At 41.0% G+C, this 19,967-nt stretch overlaps 1 long non-coding RNA gene across 1 annotated transcript in view; it reads left to right on the top strand.

Moving 5' to 3' along the window:
- The window catches only part of LOC126484146 (uncharacterized), a 446,230-nt gene that overhangs the window by 263,376 nt on the left and 162,887 nt on the right, over positions 1 to 19,967 (top strand). The gene's annotated exons all lie outside the window — the stretch shown is intronic.

The raw sequence follows: 19,967 nt of genomic DNA, 5'->3' as shown, positions 1-19,967 counted from the left end.
ACACTCAAACGCTGACAATATATACAGTTTAATCCGTATATTTTCATGTTTCCTCTGAATACAAACTGAACTAGCTGATTTAATTCTGATGCTTCATTTCTTCGCAAAAATAAAATGTTGTAAGCCTTTTCTCAAACTAACTCGCCTAGTTCGAGTATGATGACTCGTTTATTCTGGCACTTATTAAAACCAAATTCCACGAACAGAACAATTAATCCAAGAATATTCTCGTAGCTTCGGTGTCCAAATTTGTGTAGAAAAAGCTGTGAAATTTTCCCGAAGATATTTTCACTTTGTATTCTTCACAATATCTTAGAAATTGCTGCCCAATAACACATTTATCCACATCGTCAGTGGGATATTTATTCTGAGCACAGTGTGTAGATAATTGTGTACCAAACCGTTAGGCATCGTGTCCCTTCTGTAATTTGTATGCCGCCGGCTGACTCAACTTAAACATTTTGCTTGCACGTTCCATCATCTTTCTACGAATTCACTGCCACTTTTTTCTCCTTGTCATCGTAAATAAATGTAATTACATTAACAGCGAGCTGTCGCGTTTGCACACGAAGGCACTACACTGAACTGAAACCCGACTAGTTGTCATGCGACCACCTCACTTTTCGCTACGTCGGGTCTACGGCTCGCTTTGTCTAGTAACACAAGTGTTTTCCTGTTTAACAAGTGTGGATGCTCGTCAGCCTGGAATTTTTGTTTGCTTGCACTCACGTTCTCATTCGAGATTGAGCATGGGTCCACAATTGGTTTTGATGTCGCATAAATATCGTTCATGTAAATGTTGGCCTTGTTGAAACATATAAAGACCTCAATTATGACTATAAATGCTCCCACATGAACAAAACGCTGGTGAAATAGATGTTTAACCGACTGGTTCAAATGGCTCCAAGCACTATGGGACTTAGCATCTGAGGTCGTCAGTCCCCTAGGATTAGAACTACTTAAACCTAACTAACCTGAGGACATCACACACATCCACGCCCGTGGCAGGATTCGAACCTGGGACCGTAGCAGCAGCGCGGTTCCGGAATGAAGCACCTAGAACCGCTCGGACACAGCAGCCGGCTAAGCGACTAGTTTTATACGTATTTCTTGCTGTGCGTGGGTGTGTTCTACTCGTTGCCTTACTGTATGTCAGTGGGGACGTGTTGGTAAACCACGGTTCTACAGCTGCCATTGTGTTCCGTACTTCCACCCTGAACATAGTCGATTGATGAAGTACCCCATAAAACGCATTGTGAACACACATAGGCCAGAAGCCTTTCCTGGAATGGAGCACGTGTGAGTTGCACGGAATCTGTGATGTAGTGACTACATAGGGACAAAGAGCCAGAATTTATTGACCACTGGATATCGACGGGAGCCATTTCAACACAGCGCAGCCTAGAAGGGTTACTTAAGCCCCGAGGGAAATATCCCGGCCACACCTCTCATTTAGTTTGTGGCAGTTGCGTGTAGTTGTAGTCTGTTGACATTTTTGCAGAGCCCAAGACACTTCAGGTAGTTTCTTGCTTTCACATTCGTTGGCTACGCCAACTCACAACCAAACTGTCAGCTTCCAACCAAACATATAGCTACCTACCTAAGAAGGCAAAATAAAATATCATGAAACGCAAAAAAATAGGATGTAGAACATCGTCGGCACTAAATGGCACCCCAAACTATCAGTCCCGGCTGACGGGCCATATGGTGAGCTGCTGTCAGGTTGGTATCTCACCACTGTCTCCAGATCAAACCCCTTTAGTTGTCATTCACTGCAGCCTTACAACATAGCGGTACATCGACGGTACCCTACTCCCTGGTTTGTTGCCGTCCATGGGAAGACATAACCCTTCCTTAGCCAGCAGGGTAGCCGGATCTCTCCCCAATTGTAAACGTTTTAAGCATTAAGGACAGGGCCCTCCAACAAACTCAGGATTTTGACTATATAACGCGCCAACTGGATGGCATTTGGTTCAATATCTCTCATGAGAACATCCAATAACTCTACCAAACAAGCCGAATAACTGCTTCCATAAGGGCCACTGGTAAACCAACCCGCTATTAAAGATCTTCTTCTTAAATAAAAAAAATGGTTCAAATGACTCTAAGCACTATGGGACTTAACATCGAGGTCATCAGTCCCCTAGATTTAGAACTACTTAAACCTAACTAACCTAAGGACATCACACACATCGATGCCCGAGGCTTCTTGAATAACTCGCCAATTTTTTCTGAAATTGTAATCATTTGTCAGTCTGCAAATGTACATCACATCTATAGATTTCCATCTCATTCTGATAATTCCTTCGTGGTGCTTCGTTATTTTGTGTTAGAGCTATTGAACAGACAACCGACTCGTGGAGATAACATCTTGGACCTACTGATAACAAACAGACCCGAACTTTTCGACTCTGTATGTGCAGAACAGGGAATCAGTGATCATAAGGCTGTTGCAGCATCCCTGAATATGGAAGTTAATAGGAATATAAAAAAAGGGAGGAAGGTTTATCTGTTTAGCAAGAGTAATAGAAGGCAGATTTCAGACTACCTAACAGACCAAAACGAAAATTTCTGTTCCGACACTGACAATGTTGAGTGTTTATGGAAAAAGTTCAAGGCAATCGTAAAATGCGTTTTAGACAGGTACGTGCCGAGTGAAACTGTGAGGGACGGGAAAAACCCACCGTGGTACAACAACAAAGTTAGGAAACTACTGCGAGAGCAAAGAGAGCTTCACTCCAAGTTTAAACGCAGCTAAAACCTCTCAGACCAACAGAAGCTAAACGATGTCAAAGTTAGCGTAAGGAAGGCTATGCGTGAAGCGTTCAGTGAATTCGAAAGCAAAATTCTATGTACAGACTTGACAGAAAATCCTAGGAAGTTCTGGTCTTACGTTAAATCAGTAAGTGGCTCGAAACAGCATATCCAGACACTCCGGGATGATGATGGCATTGAAACAGAGGATGACACGCGTAAAGCTGAAATACTAAACACCTTTTTCCAAAGCTGTTTCACAGAGGAAGACCGCACTGTAGTTCCTTCTCTAAATCCTCGCACAAACGAAAAAATGGCTGACATCGAAATAAGTGTCCAAGGAATAGAAAAGCAACTGGAATCACTCAACAGAGGAAAGTCCACTGGACCTGACGGGATACCAATTCGATTTACGCGAAAGAACTTGCCCCCCTTCTAACAGCCGTGTACCGCAAGTCTCTAGAGGAACGGAAGGTTCCAAATGATTGGAAAAGAGCACAGGTAGTCCCAGTCTTCAAGAAGGGTCGTCGAGCAGATGCGCAAAACTATAGACCTATATCTCTGACGTCGATCTGTTGTAGAATTTTAGAACATGTTTTTTGCTCGAGTATCATGACGTTTTTGGAAACCCAGAATCTACTATGTAGGAATCAACATGGATTCCGGAAACAGCGATCATGTGAGACCCAGCTCGCTTTATTTGTTCATGAGACCCAGAAAATATTAGATACAGGCTCCCAGGTAGATGCTATTTTTCTTGACTTCCGGAAGGCGTTCGATACAGTTCCGCACTGTCGCCTGATAAACAAAGTAACAGCCTACGGAATATCAGACCAGCTGTGTGGCTGGATTGAAGAGTTTTTAGCAAACAGAACACAGCATATTGTTATCAATGGAGAGACGTCTCCAGACGTTAAAGTAACCTCTGGCGTGCCACAGGGGAGTGTTATGGGACCGTTGCTTTTCACAATATATATAAATGACCTAGCAGATAGTGTCGGAAGTTCCATGCGGCTTTTCGCGGATGATGCTGTAGTATACAGAGAAGTTGCAGCATTAGAACATTGTAGCGAAATGCAGGAAGATTTGAAGTGGAATGATCATATAAAATTAATTGTTGGTAAGGCGGGTACCAGGTTGAGATTCATTGGGAGAGTCCTCAGAAAATGTAGTCCATCAACAAAGGAGGTGGCTTACAAAACACTCGTTCGACCTATACTTGAGTATTGCTCATCAGTGTGGGATCCGTACCAGATCGGGTTGACGGAGGAGATAGAGAAGATCCAAAGAAGAGCGGCGCGTTTCGTCACAGGGTTATTTGGTAACCGTGATAGCGTTACGGAGATGTTTAACAAACTCAAGTGGCAGACTCTGCAATAGAGGCGCTCTGCATCGCGGTGTAGCTTGCTCGCCAGGTTTCGAGAGGGTGCGTTTCTGGATGAGGTATCGAATATATTGCTTCCCCCTACTTGTACCTCCCGAGGAGATCACGAATGTAAAATTAGAGAGATTGGAGCGCGCACGGAGGTTTTCAGACAGTCGTTCTTCCCGCGAACCATACGCGATTGGAACAGGAAAGGGAGGTAATGACAGTGGCACGTAAAGTGCCCTCCGCCACACACCGTTGTGTGGCTTGCGGAGTATAAATGTAGATGTAGATGTAGTGTACATTCTCCTTGACAGGACGTGACCGTCACCTTCGGACGCTGTCGGTTGGATATTTTTACTACTGCTGTTCTTACGCCGTGTTTCATGGCTGCGAATCGTGCACCGTTCGTTGTAGACACGCTGGACAGCCCGCATTGATGCACCAACAAATCGTGCAACACCTTTCACGGTGTGTTCATCGGCTCATGCAAGCACGACAGCTGCTTTCTGCCATTCTGTCACGACTCCACGCCGACCTATCTCACTGCGATGACTCCACGCATTACAAACACCATTTCGCTGCCGTAACTCAAACGTCAGCTCTGGAGGGTCACATGACCTCGTGGTACCAATTCCACGAACAGTGAGCTGTTTCAAGGTAGTAACTAATACTTTGTCCGACGAACGTACTACAAACATAATTGACACATACACGCAGAACCATCCTGCTGTGAGGATCTCCCAGTTATGACGCCCTGAACCATGTATGCAATTTCCCTTCTGTCTATTAACTGAGTCGATATGACGTATGGCTCGCTTCACACACTAACAATGAAATCACTAGCCACTGTGTAAACGAACCTTTCACAGTTAATGATGGTGCAGTTATTGTCAAAGGTGTGTAGAGAGAGAACATGTGCTACAGGCGTTGTGTCGGCCTGCGTGACAGAAGTTTATGGTGGTAACACTGATTTCTGTCGTCTTTAATTTCCAACCATTTCTTTAGGTTTTTGGTCCGAAAGTGACAAATAAGCATTTATCAGGCAACCTTTTTATGATTAATTTATTTATTTGGCTATATCGCAGCCAAAAATTCTCAAAAACAGAGGCGCAGCCGTCGATATGTACCTTCTACAGGAAACAACGAACTCTCGAATATTATTATATCCATGAAGGATGTATATTTGACGATCTCATTTACGTTCATAGGCGCCTGCACGGAATTGTTGAGTATATCGCAATATGTAGGCAGTCATGTTTCCTATAATCCAGGGCTTCCCAACGTGTGGTCCGCGGACCCCTCAGGGGCCCGCCGTTTCTTTCTAGGGGGTCCGCGGCCACCTTTCACGAAATCGTGTAAAATAATGAGTAAAATTATTGAATAAAAATGTTAAAATCAAATTCATCACTATTTTTTTTCGTGTGAAAAACATGTGTAATTTTACTTCAGGTCGTATTCCCAAGCAGCCTCTGCGGTTCCTAAGTGAGAACGCATACACAGTTTAGTGCCGAAGAATGCGGCTTCTCTGATCCGACTGTTTCGCAAGAATACGGGAGTCCTTTGTGCGCCGGCTCACGGCGCTAGATGCACCGAAACCTTTTACGCATGCGCGGAGCGAGCTTTGTCGACCAATCACAGCGCTCGCTGGCACGTATGCGGCCCCAGGCATCATTAAATGTTAAACTTGCTTTGTCAGTGCACTACCTATTTCGTAAGTCGATTTTTACCAGTTTATTACTTATAACATGGATCAGTGGCTGAAGTCAGGATCATTGAAGAAGGGTGCAGTTTTTCCATCACCTTCACAACAAGGGAAGTTTCCAGTTGAAATGGATGAGGAGAGAGGACGACCAATGGAAGAACAATCACAAGAAGTTCCACAGCCGGATTTATTATGTGAAAACGCTGCAAGTACTCCATTGGTTGCAATATCCTGTGGAAGTGGGATAACCAAGAAGCGTAAGTACAACGAAAGCTATTTAGAAATAGGCTTTATGGAGACAACGGAGGGTAAAGCTCAATGTGTAATTTGTGCGCCTGTCCTTCCGAACAGTTCAATGGTTCCAATTAAATTGCGCCGTCATTTTGAAGGTACTCACCCGGGCTTCCAGGCTAAAGACATCGATTTATTTAAAAGGAAGAGTGCTGAACTAGCTGCTTCTCAGCATTGCATGAAAATTCTTACAAAAACAATTAATGAACATTCATTAAAAGCTTCTTTCTTGGTTATTTATCGAGTGGCAAAAACAAGCAAAACTCATACCATTGCAGAAAATCTCATAATTGGATCGTTAATTTCAAGTTTTTTTCATTCATCTCTAAACCAAAGACTATTTATACTTCGGGAGAGGGGGGGGGGGGGGGGTGGCGGCAATTCGGAACATGGCAGTTGCATTAAGAAGCTTTCAGTTCCCATGGGTTTCGCTCTGAAATTTAAAGTTACTGTACTCTTGACTGACTAGGGGTCCGCCATGGATTTTAGACTGAAGAAGGGGTCCGCCAGCTGGAAAGGTTGGTAAGCCCTGCTATAATCCATTCAATACGGCCCGCCACAAATTTTTCTCTTGCGCCAGCCTTTGCAGCTGTGAACAGCACTTCCACCTACGTCCTAAATTATTTGCTGCATGTATTCCAGTCTCTGTCTTCCTCTACAGTTTGCCATCAACAGCTCCTTCAGGTACCGTGGAAGTTATTTCCTAATGTCTAGACTAATATACTATCATCCTGTCCCTTCTCCTTGCCAGTGCTTTACATATATTCCTTTCCTCGCCGGTTCTGCGAAGAACCTCCTCTTTCCTTACCTTATTAGTTCGCCTAACTTTCAAGATCCTTCTGTAGCGCCACATCGCAGACGCTTTGATTTTTTTTTTTCTTTTTTCGTTTTCCAACAGTCCATGTCTCACTACCATACAATGTTCCAAAAGTACATTCTTAGAAATTTCTTCCTGAAATTAAGATCTTTGTTTGATAATAGTAAACTTCTCTTGGCCAGGAATTCCCCTCTTGTCAGGGCTAGTCTACTTTTTATGTCCTCCTTGGTGTGTCCATCGTGGGTTATCTTGTTGCCTAGGTAGCAGAATTTCTTAACTTCATCTCCTTCATGATCCCCAACCCCGAGTTAAGTTTCTCGCTGTTATCATTTCTTGCATCCCTCGGGATGGTGGGGACGAAAGACTACATCCTTTCTAATCCGAGCTGTCCATCCTTGGTCTTCCAGTCTTATTATTTCCCCTTGGTTCTTGTACATTTTGTATATTACTGTACATTTTGTATATTACTCGTATAGATCTTACCCCCCATTTCCTCTCAGAATTTCGTACATCTTGCATCTTCGGACATTGTCGAACGCTTTTCCGTCGATGAGTCCTACACTATGTGATCAAAAGTATCCGGACGTCCCCAAAATACTCATGTTAGGTGCATTGTGCTGCTACATACTGCCAGGTACTCCATATCAGCGACCTCAGTAGTCATTAGTCATCGTGAGAGATCAGAATGGGGCGCTCCGTGGAACAGACGGACATCTAGCGTGGTCAGGTGATTGGGTGTCACTTGTGTCATACGTCTGTATGCGAGATTTCCACACTCCTAAAAATCCCTAGGTCCACTGTTTCAGATGTGATGGTGAAGTGAAAACGTGAAGGGACACGTACAGCACAAAAGCGAACAGGCCGACCTCGTCAGTTGACTGACAGGGATCGCCGACAGTTGGTCGTAATGTGTAATAGGCAGATATCTACCCAGACCATCACACAGGAATTCTAAATTGCATTAGGCTCCACAGCAAGTACCATGACAGTTAGGCGGGAGGTGAGAAAACTTGGATTTCATGGTCGAGCGGCTGCTCATAAGCCACACATTACGCCGGTAAATACCAAACGACGCCTCGCTTGGTATAAGGAGCGTAAACATTGCACGATTGAACAATGGAAAAACGTTGTGTGGAGTGACGAATCGCGGTACACAATGTAGCGATCCGATGGCAGGGTGTGGGTATGGCGAATGCCCGGTGTACGTCATCTGACATCGAGTGTAGTACCAACAATAAAATTCGGAGGCGGTGGTGTTATGGTGCGGAACGCCGACCGACATCGATATCTATCCTCAGTCCAGCACTCCGTAAATAATGAGCTGCCATTCCCCAAGAAACTTTCCAGCACCTGATTGAGCGTATGCCAGCGAGAGTGGAAGCTGTCATCAAGGCTAAGGGTGGGCCAACACCATATTGAATTCCAACATTACCGATGAGGGCGCCACGAACTTTTAAGTCATTTTCAGCTAGGTGTCCGGATACTTTTGATCACATAGTGTATCAACGTGTGTTGATTTTTCTTCAGTCTTGCTTCCATCATCAACCGCTACATCAGAACAGCCTCTCTGGTGCCTTTACCCGTCCTAAGCCAAACTGATCGTCATCTAACAGATCTTCGGTTTGTAGATATTCGTTGCACTTCAGTCATCTTTCGTGGTTGCACGGTAGCGTAGATACCTTCAAGATTGTTTAGATTATGAGAACGCTATTGCTGTGTGACTGTCTCCCTAATTACTCAAATAGTTAAGGGAATTAAGTACGTACATCACAATGGTTGTATCTTCAGAAAGATGTTTACACAGTTGAATGGTTGTACAAACGAAAATTACTGAAAAAAAGTGCGAGTAGGGGACGCGATTGATGGTTCCGTACAAACTTATTATGTATGTTGACAGTTCGTCTCCAGGTTTTGATGAGTGAGTTCGCGATCGTCAAGATGTGTGACCTAAACGGCCGTATCTTTTGAATGCATTGAGTTACAATCATAGATTTTTTACACTGTAAGGGATCGCACACCTTCGTATTTGACATAGATTTCAATTTGATACCTCCACCCGTTCCTGAGGAAAGGGGGTCTTAACTGATGGTCGGACAGAGGGACGCATAACAAATGGCAAAAAGAATTTTTTTTCGTATGATATAATTATATATTTGCGATTTCCGGAGTTTATCCTTTACTTGTACTGTGAAACTTTGCTTCTTGCCAAATTTCAACGGGAAGTAATGCAGAATGCGAGAGAATTTTTAACAAAGTTACAAAGAGAAAAACTCAGTTCAGGTCCATGCTTCCAGAAAAGTCTTTGGAGAAATTTTTAATTTTAAAATCAGTTCAAAAAGACAAGTGCTTTGAGCAGAAATTTAGTTCAGGGTTTTTGAAGAAGGCCAAGTCAGATACGGGTGTGCTGAATAAGTAACTACCGTAATCAGACAAATTCAGACTGATAAACTATTCAGATTATTTTCAATTTGGGAAAGATGTCTTACGGATATAAGATGCGATGCAAATATGGGTTGCATTATGAAATGTAAAAGTGTTGTCGTTTAGCAGTGATTTATTCATGAAAAAAGTGTGTTAATGTCAAAACAGAAATCTAATAGACGTTAATTTGTTTTCTCGGATCGTAATTTCGAACTGTAGATCTCTCGATAGTGCTTCACTTGAATGTGTTTGAATCCAAAGAAGCCTGGACAGCTCATCATTTATGTTGTTCAGCATGTTGAATGATAAATTATACAGTCCGAAGACTCAGGTATGTCCATTATTTAGTATTTACATGTAAATAATAAAGCAAATGTAACTGGGTTGTTTTACTGCAACTTTAATCGTCATGGATGTGTTTTAACTCACGATAGTACACCGCTAAAATTCTCCTGATTTTTCACTTTTGAAAGTTGGCATATCTGTGTACGAATGATTCTCACTTTCTTTCTCTATCACCTCGACTTTAAAACGCGGGTCATCGAGCACCAGGACTTCCGCTTCTCGTGGGAATCCCTGTACTTGACAGAGATGTATTCCCTATCGGATTTTATATTGAATTTGAGATTATCAAAATGTGTGACATGCAAGGACGTAACTTCTGATTTCACTCACTTAGAAGCTTGAATTTTTTTACACCGTCAAGGGACCGTACACCTAAGTATTCGACATATACTTCAACTTGTCTCTACCCGTTCCTGAGAAAGAGTGGTCTTAACAGACGGATAGACAGAAGATCCTATAAGGGACCCTTTTTTACCGATTGAGGTACGGAACCTTAATAAACTAGAAAGGTGCATTTCAGTTGTGTGTCAGGTGGACGCAAACTATTATCAATGACTGAAAGTGCAGACAGAGTGTTATGAAAGCGCAGTGACACTTACAGCGGCCTGGCAATTACTGGAGAGCCACCGGACAGTTGGCCTCGGTGGCACGCTAGACACGTGTGGCGTTTAGGGACTCCGCTGCCCAGCGGGAGTCTCCTGGGTGGCGTTCATGGCCGCGAAGATAGGCTAAAGCTTTGACGGCGGGAAGTTCGCTGGAAAAACAAATGGCGCCAAATTTTTGCTGATCATAGTATGCTGATGATTATTCTCCTACTTTTTAAAATACCAGCTAACTCACTAACTTAGTTACATGTTCCAAAGATCATCTGAACGATTCTTTTATGGAAATGATGTGGTACGAGTCACTGTAGCTGTATAATGTTTAGTGTTGACGTGAATGAACATACTATTTTGTAGTCCAACTCATGCAACTACACATAAGAAAGAGTTTCTTTTTCTTTTTTTCACTGTCAGTTCTTAAATAGAACATCGTCCATGCAATAGAGGAAGTTGTCCCGAAAATGATCTTAGAACTTGCTTTACTACCCATCAAACATGTTATATTATTGAAAAAATGATCAACAGGTGTTGTTCCTGCATATTGAACTCCAGTCTGAGCCACTGACAGCTTCAATAATGGGTATTAAAGGTCATTTTTTCCTCTAACGGTGTAGGTGACGGAAAAAAAATCATCTCTGGAGATAGGCAAACGCGCGTATACGAAGCTCTCGCTAAGTTAAGTGATTAATATTAAAAAAAAGAGTTAATTTAGTTAATATTGTATTTTAGACTAGTGTATATACTTCTTCTCTAGACTGTCTATCGAAGGTTTCGCTTTTCTGACCGTATTTAGATCGAAAAGGAAGTATTTCGTAAAAGGTCGGTAGTCGCTAGTTTTGTTTACGTTTTTTAGGTGTAAATTTCACGCGAGTGTAGATTTTCCTTTTTGACTAGAGTTATCGCTTCAAAGTCAAATTAATTCTTGCCGGTCATACAGTGCTTATGTAGTTAAAACTTTCGGAAGTAAGTTTAAAATTTTGTTTACATTGGTGTTTATTTACGGATTAGTAGGCTACAGAATACGAAACTACTGTGGTCTTATGCCAACTTATTCACTGCTTTTGTGCTAAGTTTGTCTTTCAAACCATGTGTGACAAATGTGGTGGTTGCCGTAGAATTTTGAAAGAGGGGGTGTTCTGCGTAGACTGTAAGTTATGGTTTCATTGGGGCGAATGAAGCGGCGAGGAAACGATGGAAGAAAATGAGGCTCTTCCATGGCAGTGTAGGATATGTAGAAAGGACAGAAAAATCGCGGAACAGGAGGTAAAATTTTGTGCCCTTATGACTGAATTAGAAAACGCTAACTTGGAATTACGCAGGTTAAGGGAGGAAAAAAAGACTGGGAACTGGGAAAAGTTAGGAAGAAAAGGGCAAAAAAGGGAAACAGTTGAAAAAACTCCAGAAATTCAATTAGTAAATCAGTTTAGCTTGCTATCTGAAGTGGAGGAAGGGCCTCATCCAGATACAGTTGAAAGTAGGTTGAAGCACAATATTAGCTTAAAGAAAAAAGACAGGTCGGGATCAAACCAGAATAGGAAAAGAAGAATTCTGCTTATAGGCAGCAGTCATGGGAAGGATGTGGGCCAGCAGCTTCAGGAGAAATTAGGTGCAGGGTACCAGGTCACAAGTTTTGTGAAACCAAGTGCTAGCCTTAGCTAGGCGACAGAAAACTTAGGTCAGCTATGCAGGGACTTTGAGAAGGAAGATAAGATGATTATAGTTGGGGGAGCAGGAAACAGCCTGGCTATGAATCCAAGATACAGTATTAGGAGTGACCTGGATAAAATAGGAGCAGAAACTGGGCACAAAAATGTGGGGTTTATGGAGGTCCTTCAGCGCCATGATCAGCCCGGGGTAAACACTGCTGTAAGGCAATGTTAACACTGAGCTGAACAGGATGTTCCAGACACCGGCAAAATCTCACATAAGTGTTGTCCCAGTAAATGCTCTTGGTAGGAGGGGATGCACTACACCTGGCCTGCACCTGAATAGGATGTGGAAAAGTAAGTTAGCTTCTCTATTAGCAGAAACTGTAAGTGGGTCCACAGTCACACAAGGGGTGACCCCTGTGGTTAATGGGTCCAGGCAGACAGGTTTTTTAGGTTAAAACCAAAGTCCAGACAGATGAGAATCCAGATAAATAGAATAAAAGAAACTTCACATACAGTTAATAGGGGTAAAGCTAAGGACAGTATCAACAAACTTCATCAAAATATCAGGGCAATAAAAAATAAAGTAGATGAGCTATTAGTGTGTTTAGATGATTCAAAAATAAGAATGAGATTGATATATTCTGGCTGTCTGAACACCGTGTAACTGTGGGAATGGATAGTGTCAGTATAAGTGGGTACAATTTAGCGTCTTACACTTGTAGATGTAGGATGGAGAAAGGAGGAGTTGCCATTTTCATAAGACAAGGGTATAATTGCAAAACTGTAGAAGCAAGCAAATTTTGTGTTGATCAGCTGGATAATGTGGTATTGATATTAGCAACAATCTACAGGCCCCCATTAGGAGACTGGGTGCTGTTCTTAAAAAAAGTTTGACTCCCTATTATGCTGTCTGTCAGATAAAAAGAAGTTATTAATCTGTGGTGATTTCAACGTAAACTTTCTAAGTAATTCTGATAGGAAAAGTGAACTAGAAGTGTTCTAACAACATATAACTTAGAATCAGTGATCAATTTCTCTACACGTATAGCGCAGGACAGTAGCACGCTAATAGATAATGTATTTGTACAGAAAGAGGATGTAAAACAAACATGTGCTTTCTCTGTGGTAAATGGATTGTCAGACCATGATGCACAACTGATTAACTTACAAAACCTAACAAGGTGTACGGTTCAGAAATCATTAAGTAAAAGTGTGAGGTCGCTCAACCCAGTATCTATACAGCACTTCAGAGAAAGCTTAAGAAATGTTAATTGGGGAGATGTATATAATGAGATAAATGCTAATGATAAGTGCATCATAATTCTTGATAAATTTATATCCCTCTTTGAACATTGTTTCCCAAAGAAAATTACTAAGTGTAACACCACACACTTTTCAAAGAAACCTTGGATTACTACAGGTATTAAAGTGTCTTCAGAAAGAAAAAGAAAACTGTATGAGACAGCAAGAACTAGTAAAGATCCAGAAGTAGTTTTACACTATAAAAATTATTGTGACATACTAAGAAAAGTTCTAAGGAAATCAAAAAAGATGTATGTTAGAGAAGACATTAACAACTCTGGCAATAAAATCAAATCAATATGCAATGCTGTTAGCAGGGAGACAGGAAAGTAACCAGTGGGGTGAGTAGTATTACTGTTAAAGAGAACGAGACTATCCTAACCAACAGTACACAAGTAGCGAATGTACAACCATTTATTAAGTGCAGGAGAAGAAAATGGTGAGAACAGTTCAAAAAATCTAGGCAGTATATGGAAGAGTCTGTTTTGAAAAAATTTAGTCAGATTAAGTTTCACCTAACAACCTCTTGTGAAATAATTAAAATTATTAAATCTCTGAAAAATAAATGTTCTGTTGGAGTAGATGACATCTCTAATAAGATATTAAAACAATGTGGAGCAATTGCAGCTGATATTCTGAACCACATATGTAATGCATCACTAACTCAAGGTATTTTCCCAGACAGGTTAAAATACGTCATTGTCAGGCCTCTCTACAAAAAGGGGGACACCACAGATGTCCATAATCATCGGCAAGTATCCTTGCTTACAGCATTCTCAAAAATCTTTGAGCAAGTAATGTACTCAAGAATGGTTAGGCATCTCAACAGTAATGGGGTACTTAGTAAATCACAGTTCGGATTTCAAAAATTCTGTACCACTGAGACAGCAATATACAATTTCACTGTCCACATAATAGAGTCTTTAAATAGAAAAATGTCACCAGTAGGAATTTTCTGTGACTTGTCCAAAGCATTTGATTGTGTGAACCATGACATTATGTTACAGAAATTACAATTCTGTGGTATAAATGGAATAGCATATGAGTGGTTTAAGTCATAGCTACAGAACAGGAAGCAAAAAGTTTCCTTATATGGGTCAAGTGATTTAAATAAGTTTGCCACTTCATCTAACTCGGGTGAAATTACATTAGGTGTTCCACAGGCTTCAATCATGATTACCCTTCTGTCCTTGATATATGTGAACGACCTCCCTTCCTATCTGAAACAGGAAGCTGAACTGTGTTTGATGATGATACAAGAATCATTATTAATCCAGTAAATGAAAGTCAAACTGAAAATGATACAAATAAGGTCTTTGAAAAAGTTATTAATTGGTTTTCTGCAAATGGGCTAGCTCTAATTTTCTGCTGCAAAAAGTACAGTTCCTTCAATAAATATAACACATCAACAGAAGTCAGTAGACAGGGTAGAGTATACTAAGTTTGTGTGTGTACATATAGATGAGAATCGTAATTGGAAAATTCATATTTTGGATCTCTTAAAGCAACTAGGTACAGCAACTTTTGCGATCAGAATAATTGCGAATTTTGAGAATATAGAAATTATTAAGGTAACATACTTTGCATACTTTCACTCTCTAATGTCATACAGAATAATATTTTGGGGTAACTCAACATTTAGACATAAAGTATTCACTGCTCAAAAGAAAACAGTTAGAATAATGTGTGGGGTTCTTAGTCGCACATCTTGTAGACATCTGTTTAAAAAAGATTGGGAATTCTTATGACAGCCTCACAATACATCTACTCGGTAATGAAATTTGTTCTCAACAACACAGACCAATTTAAAAACAACAGTGATATTCATGTTTATAATACCAGAAAAAAGAAAGACTTACACTATCCTTTGCTCAACCTATCTTTGGCACAGAAAGGGGTAAAATATGCTGCTACAAAAATTTTCGACAAATTGCCAGATGAAAAAATGTGTCTGACAGACAACAGTAATAGCTTCAAAAATAAATTGAAATCATATCTCCTTGACAACTCCTTCTATACCATAGATTAATTCTTGAATAGGAATAAATAAATCTATGAATACAGTATATACATTTATGCCATTTAAGGGAATGGGGTAAATAATATAAATATTAATTTTTAACTCTGTATCATAATATATATATATATATATATATATATATATATATATATGAAACAAAATATTTTAATATATATATATATATATATATATATATATATATTAAAATATTTTGTTTCATATATGCATTTCTTGTGCACTTGACACGTTCCACATCATAATGGCCACCGTACCATGCGATTGATCAATGGAACACGCAACCAACTAACTAACATCACCATCTTTCTCAAATTGTGATGCATTATTTATGACAAATGTCATTAGCGAATGTATGTATAGTGATGGTGCAGCTATAATGCATAAGTCCTTGAAGAGATACCTACAGGACAACTGCAGATGAAAACCAAATATTATTCTTTTTTATTGCTTTTGTGTAATCGATACTTTCTTTCTAAGTGGAAATAAGCAAAATATGTCAAGGGGCCGAGTCGTTTCTTTCTAAGACTAGCAGTTATTTGCAAAGAGAAAAAGTTCAAAATTTGGAATATTCTGCCCTATTTACAGACTCTTGTTCATGTGCTACACCAGTTGTTGGTATGGCATTATTTGTTGCACGTAACTGAATATAATGTTTTCCCAAAATTAAGGTCCATTCTCACATAAATACTTAATAATTATTTGAAAAACATTATTAAAAATCTTTCCTGTTGCTTTCTATCTTATGTGATTTATTATAACACTAATGTCGTTCGCAAAAAAAATATCAATTCTGCTTGTTGAAAGTTAAGTGGAAGGTCATTCACTTATATGAGGACTAGGATTGGACCAAAAATTGAAGCCTGTAGGACAACCTTTGTGATTTCGGCTCAGCCACTAAAATATTCTAACTTCCCAACATTGAATCATTCAACAAAACTTCTTGCATTCCGGTTGTTAACTAAGATTGAAATCAGTTGTGTGTAAAGCTGTTAGGTCCATAAAACTCAGATTTTTTTAAGAGTTGGGGTGGTCATGATTCTTCTCACTGTTTTGATGCAGCTCTCCAGAAATTCCTCTCCTATACCGAACTCTCTAACTCAGAGTACCACTTGCACCCATCGCCCTCAGTGATTCGTCGGATACTTTCCAATTTTTGTCTTCCCGTATAAGTTTTACCCTTTGCAGCTCCCTGAAGTGTAATAAAAGTTATTCACCAATATTTTAGCACATGTCCTATCAACCTGTCTCTTCTTCTTGTGTTTCCCATGTGTTTCTTTCTTCGCCGATTCTGCAGAGAATCTTCTCATGTCTCATCAACCCACCTCGCCGCGTGGTCTCAGGCGTCTTGTCACGGTGCGCGCGGCTTCCCCCGTTGCAGGTTCAAGTTAGATTAAGTAGTGTGTAAGCTTAGGGTCCGATGACCTCAGCAGTTTGGTCCCTTAAGATCTTACCACAAATTTCCAAAATTTTTCCAGTCCACCTAATTTTCAACATTCTTCTATAGAAGCGCATTTCAAACGTTTCGATTCTCTTCTGTTCTGGTTTTCCCACATCAATAATTCACTTCCCTGAGCTCCGAGTGTACTTCCTCAGAAATTTCTTCCTCAAGTTAAGGCCGATGTTGGACATCAGTAGACTTCTTTTTGCCCATAATACCCCTCCTTCCTGTGCTAGTTTGCTCTCGACGTCCTCCTTGCTTCGCCCACAACGTTTTGTTTTGCTCTCCGGGAGCAGAATTCCCCCACTTCATCGATTTCGTGTTCCCTAATTTTGATGTTACCTTTATCGCTGATCTCATTTCTGCTACTCCTCATTACTTTCGTCTTTTTTTGGTTTCCTCTCAATCTGTTGGGTGTGCTCATTAGACTGTTCATTCCATTCAACACGTCTAGCAATTCTTCCCCACTTTAAATGAGGACAGCAATGTCGTCAGCGTATCTTTTCATTTACATGATTTCGAACGGAATTTTAATTCCATTCCTAACCCTTTCTTTTGCAAAGTTTTCGGGTGTCCGCCTAGGTCTCATCGTAAGTTCTCCACGATATTTCGGCAGACAGACTTGTTGCCATCTTCAGATGGTTTCTAATGACTGCTAGTCTGCTAGTGTCGGTAGCCTATATGCATAGGACGCTACCCCGTCCATCACCTCGCTCCATGGAGCATCTAGTATCAATTTAAGTGTTAGAATTCTTTCCTGAACGTATTTGTACGGAGTGTAATCTTGCGCAGCAGTGAAACGTGAACGAGAAGCTGTTCGGGCTGTAAAATAATAGAATCTTTTGAAATGTGGTGCTGAAGAAGAGTGCTGACGGTTAGACAAATAGATCGCGTAACTAATGAGGTAGTACTGAACCGAACTGGGGAGATAAGAAATATATGGCACAACTCCAGGGACTAAAACAAGGCTGTGGTCTTCCATCAGTCCTGTTTGATGAACACACCTTAACAAAAGTTTGGCATGTCATAGAGTTTACTACAATGACTTCGTATAGTACACCCATTGAGGTTTCTATAATACCTTATTATCAAAATGAACACAATTCCTTCTCAAAACAAGATCTATTTTGGTTACTTACAAACAATCATTGCAAAAAAAAGCAGGCTCTTTCCTAAGCATACATCTTCCACTGTTCAAGGCATGCTCTGGATCAGCCCATCAAGCTTGGGGTATGAGGTTCAATTCGTCAATGCCAGCATCCAGGTCCTTAAGATTCGGACGGTGTGAAATAACCACTTTTAACAGGTCCCATGTATGCTCAACTGCATTCGTGTCTGGGAACTGTGCTAACCAATACATTCGATTGATGTTACATTTCTGAAAATACCTAGACACTGCTAGAGTACGCTATGATCTTGCACTGTTATCTACTAAGATAAAGTTGTCACCGACTTCACGTCTGTAAGGCCTTACAATCGTTTGTAGGAGCTCTTGGAGGTATCAGGGACCAGTCAAACTGCAGTAGATGGGAATTTGATTGGTCCGCCATCCCACCATTATTGCCGCCCAGAAGATTATACTTCCACTTGCAGACGGATGGACTTCCTGAAAGTATGGGCATTCTTGGTGTCGTCTAGTGCTTCTCCAAACCATATGCAACAGTCCAGGTCCTTCGACTGCTTCGGTTGCGTTGGTTCAGTGCAAAATTTCTCATTGGTCTTCTGTAATGAAGACCGCCCTGTTGCAATCTTCTTTGCACTGTTAGGTCTGAGATACGAATCCCTGTTGACTGGGAGAAGTCGTTTCCAATATTTCTGGCAGTTGGGCGCGTGCGTGTCGACAGTTGGAGGAAACGATCCTGCAGTGCAGTGGTGTTGACACACGAGGACGACCACTCCGAAACCTACCGTTCATATTTCCCATCTCTCTGTACTTTCTCCACACCTTAGACACACCACTTTGAGTGACATGTAACCGATCGACATCTTGCTGTGTGTGACCTGCTGAAAATAAAGCCACTATGCTGACTCTATCAAAGTGCTGTATTCCTCTGCGTGGCATGTTACTGCAGTGGTGAACACAAACTGAAGAAGCTGTTGTTGATACTGGACTACTCGCGGAGTGCCGCTGTGGCAACGGTATGTTTACATGACTGGGAAACGGCCACAAATCATGCGAGCAGTAAACACCGTCCAGATTATGGTCTCTAACTAGATAATGCTTCAACTGCTTAGGTCAGTGAGACCTCTAGTTTCGTAGGCTATATTAATAACATTTCACAATATTATCGAATGGTTATGCCTGAAAGTAAAACAAAAGTGATGGTGATGGTACGAAAACACTTAAAAAGAGCAGAAATAGTGATAAACAACAGAATAGAACAGGCGAATTCATTTTAATATCTCGGGACAGAGACATCAATACCTGAAACTAATTCAGATGTGGTTCAGCATACACAGAAATATAATGCTATAAATGTTTGTATAAGGAACTATCTTGGTAGAATTATGATGGAAGTGATAACATTAGGACCGTACAACGTACTGGCAATGCCTACTGTTATGTATGGTAGTGAAATCTGGATTCTAAGAACTGGAGCAGCCGAGATAAGATTTCTGGGTTCACTTCTTGGACTAACGCTGAGAGACAGAGGGAAAGCGAAAGGCAGAAACTACACGTAAAAACAACGGCCACAGATTATACACTACCGAAAAACGTGGTATGACCACGTCAAAGGGATGTCACCCAAGCGCCTGGCAATTTGGTAACAGAATGTGGGGGTAAAAACTGTAGAGGAAGAGCTGAATGCAGTGAGTAAGTTCAAACGATGTAGGATGCGGTCGCTACCCAGGTATAAACAGACTTGCCAGTACGGAGCAGCATGGGCAGCTGTACAAAACAGTTTCTAAGTCATTCACTTGTCTTTTGCGCCACAGCGCAATTCGAGGGTTCACACTATCCTCTTCAGATGAAGAACTGTTTATTCATATAGCTGGTGTTGGTGAAGAGTACAGACATCTTTTACAGTCGCAGACCAAGAGCAGTGTAAATTATTTTGTGTCTTTTGAGGGACGGTAGTGTTGTAAAAGGTCTACATGCTGTTACTTGATGTACGTCCTCCCCACTGCACATTACATTTACTCTGTCACTTCATAGATACGTAAATGTAATGAGCAGTGGAAATGAAATACATCAAGCAACAGTATGCGGATTTTTTACTACACTATCATCCCTC

The sequence above is a fragment of the Schistocerca serialis genome, chromosome 6, assembly GCF_023864345.2.
Source record: "Schistocerca serialis cubense isolate TAMUIC-IGC-003099 chromosome 6, iqSchSeri2.2, whole genome shotgun sequence".
Classification (NCBI taxonomy): Eukaryota; Metazoa; Arthropoda; class Insecta; order Orthoptera; family Acrididae; genus Schistocerca; species Schistocerca serialis.
The sequence above is the reverse complement of the archived record's forward strand: the minus strand, read 5'-3'. Positions and strand labels throughout refer to the sequence as shown.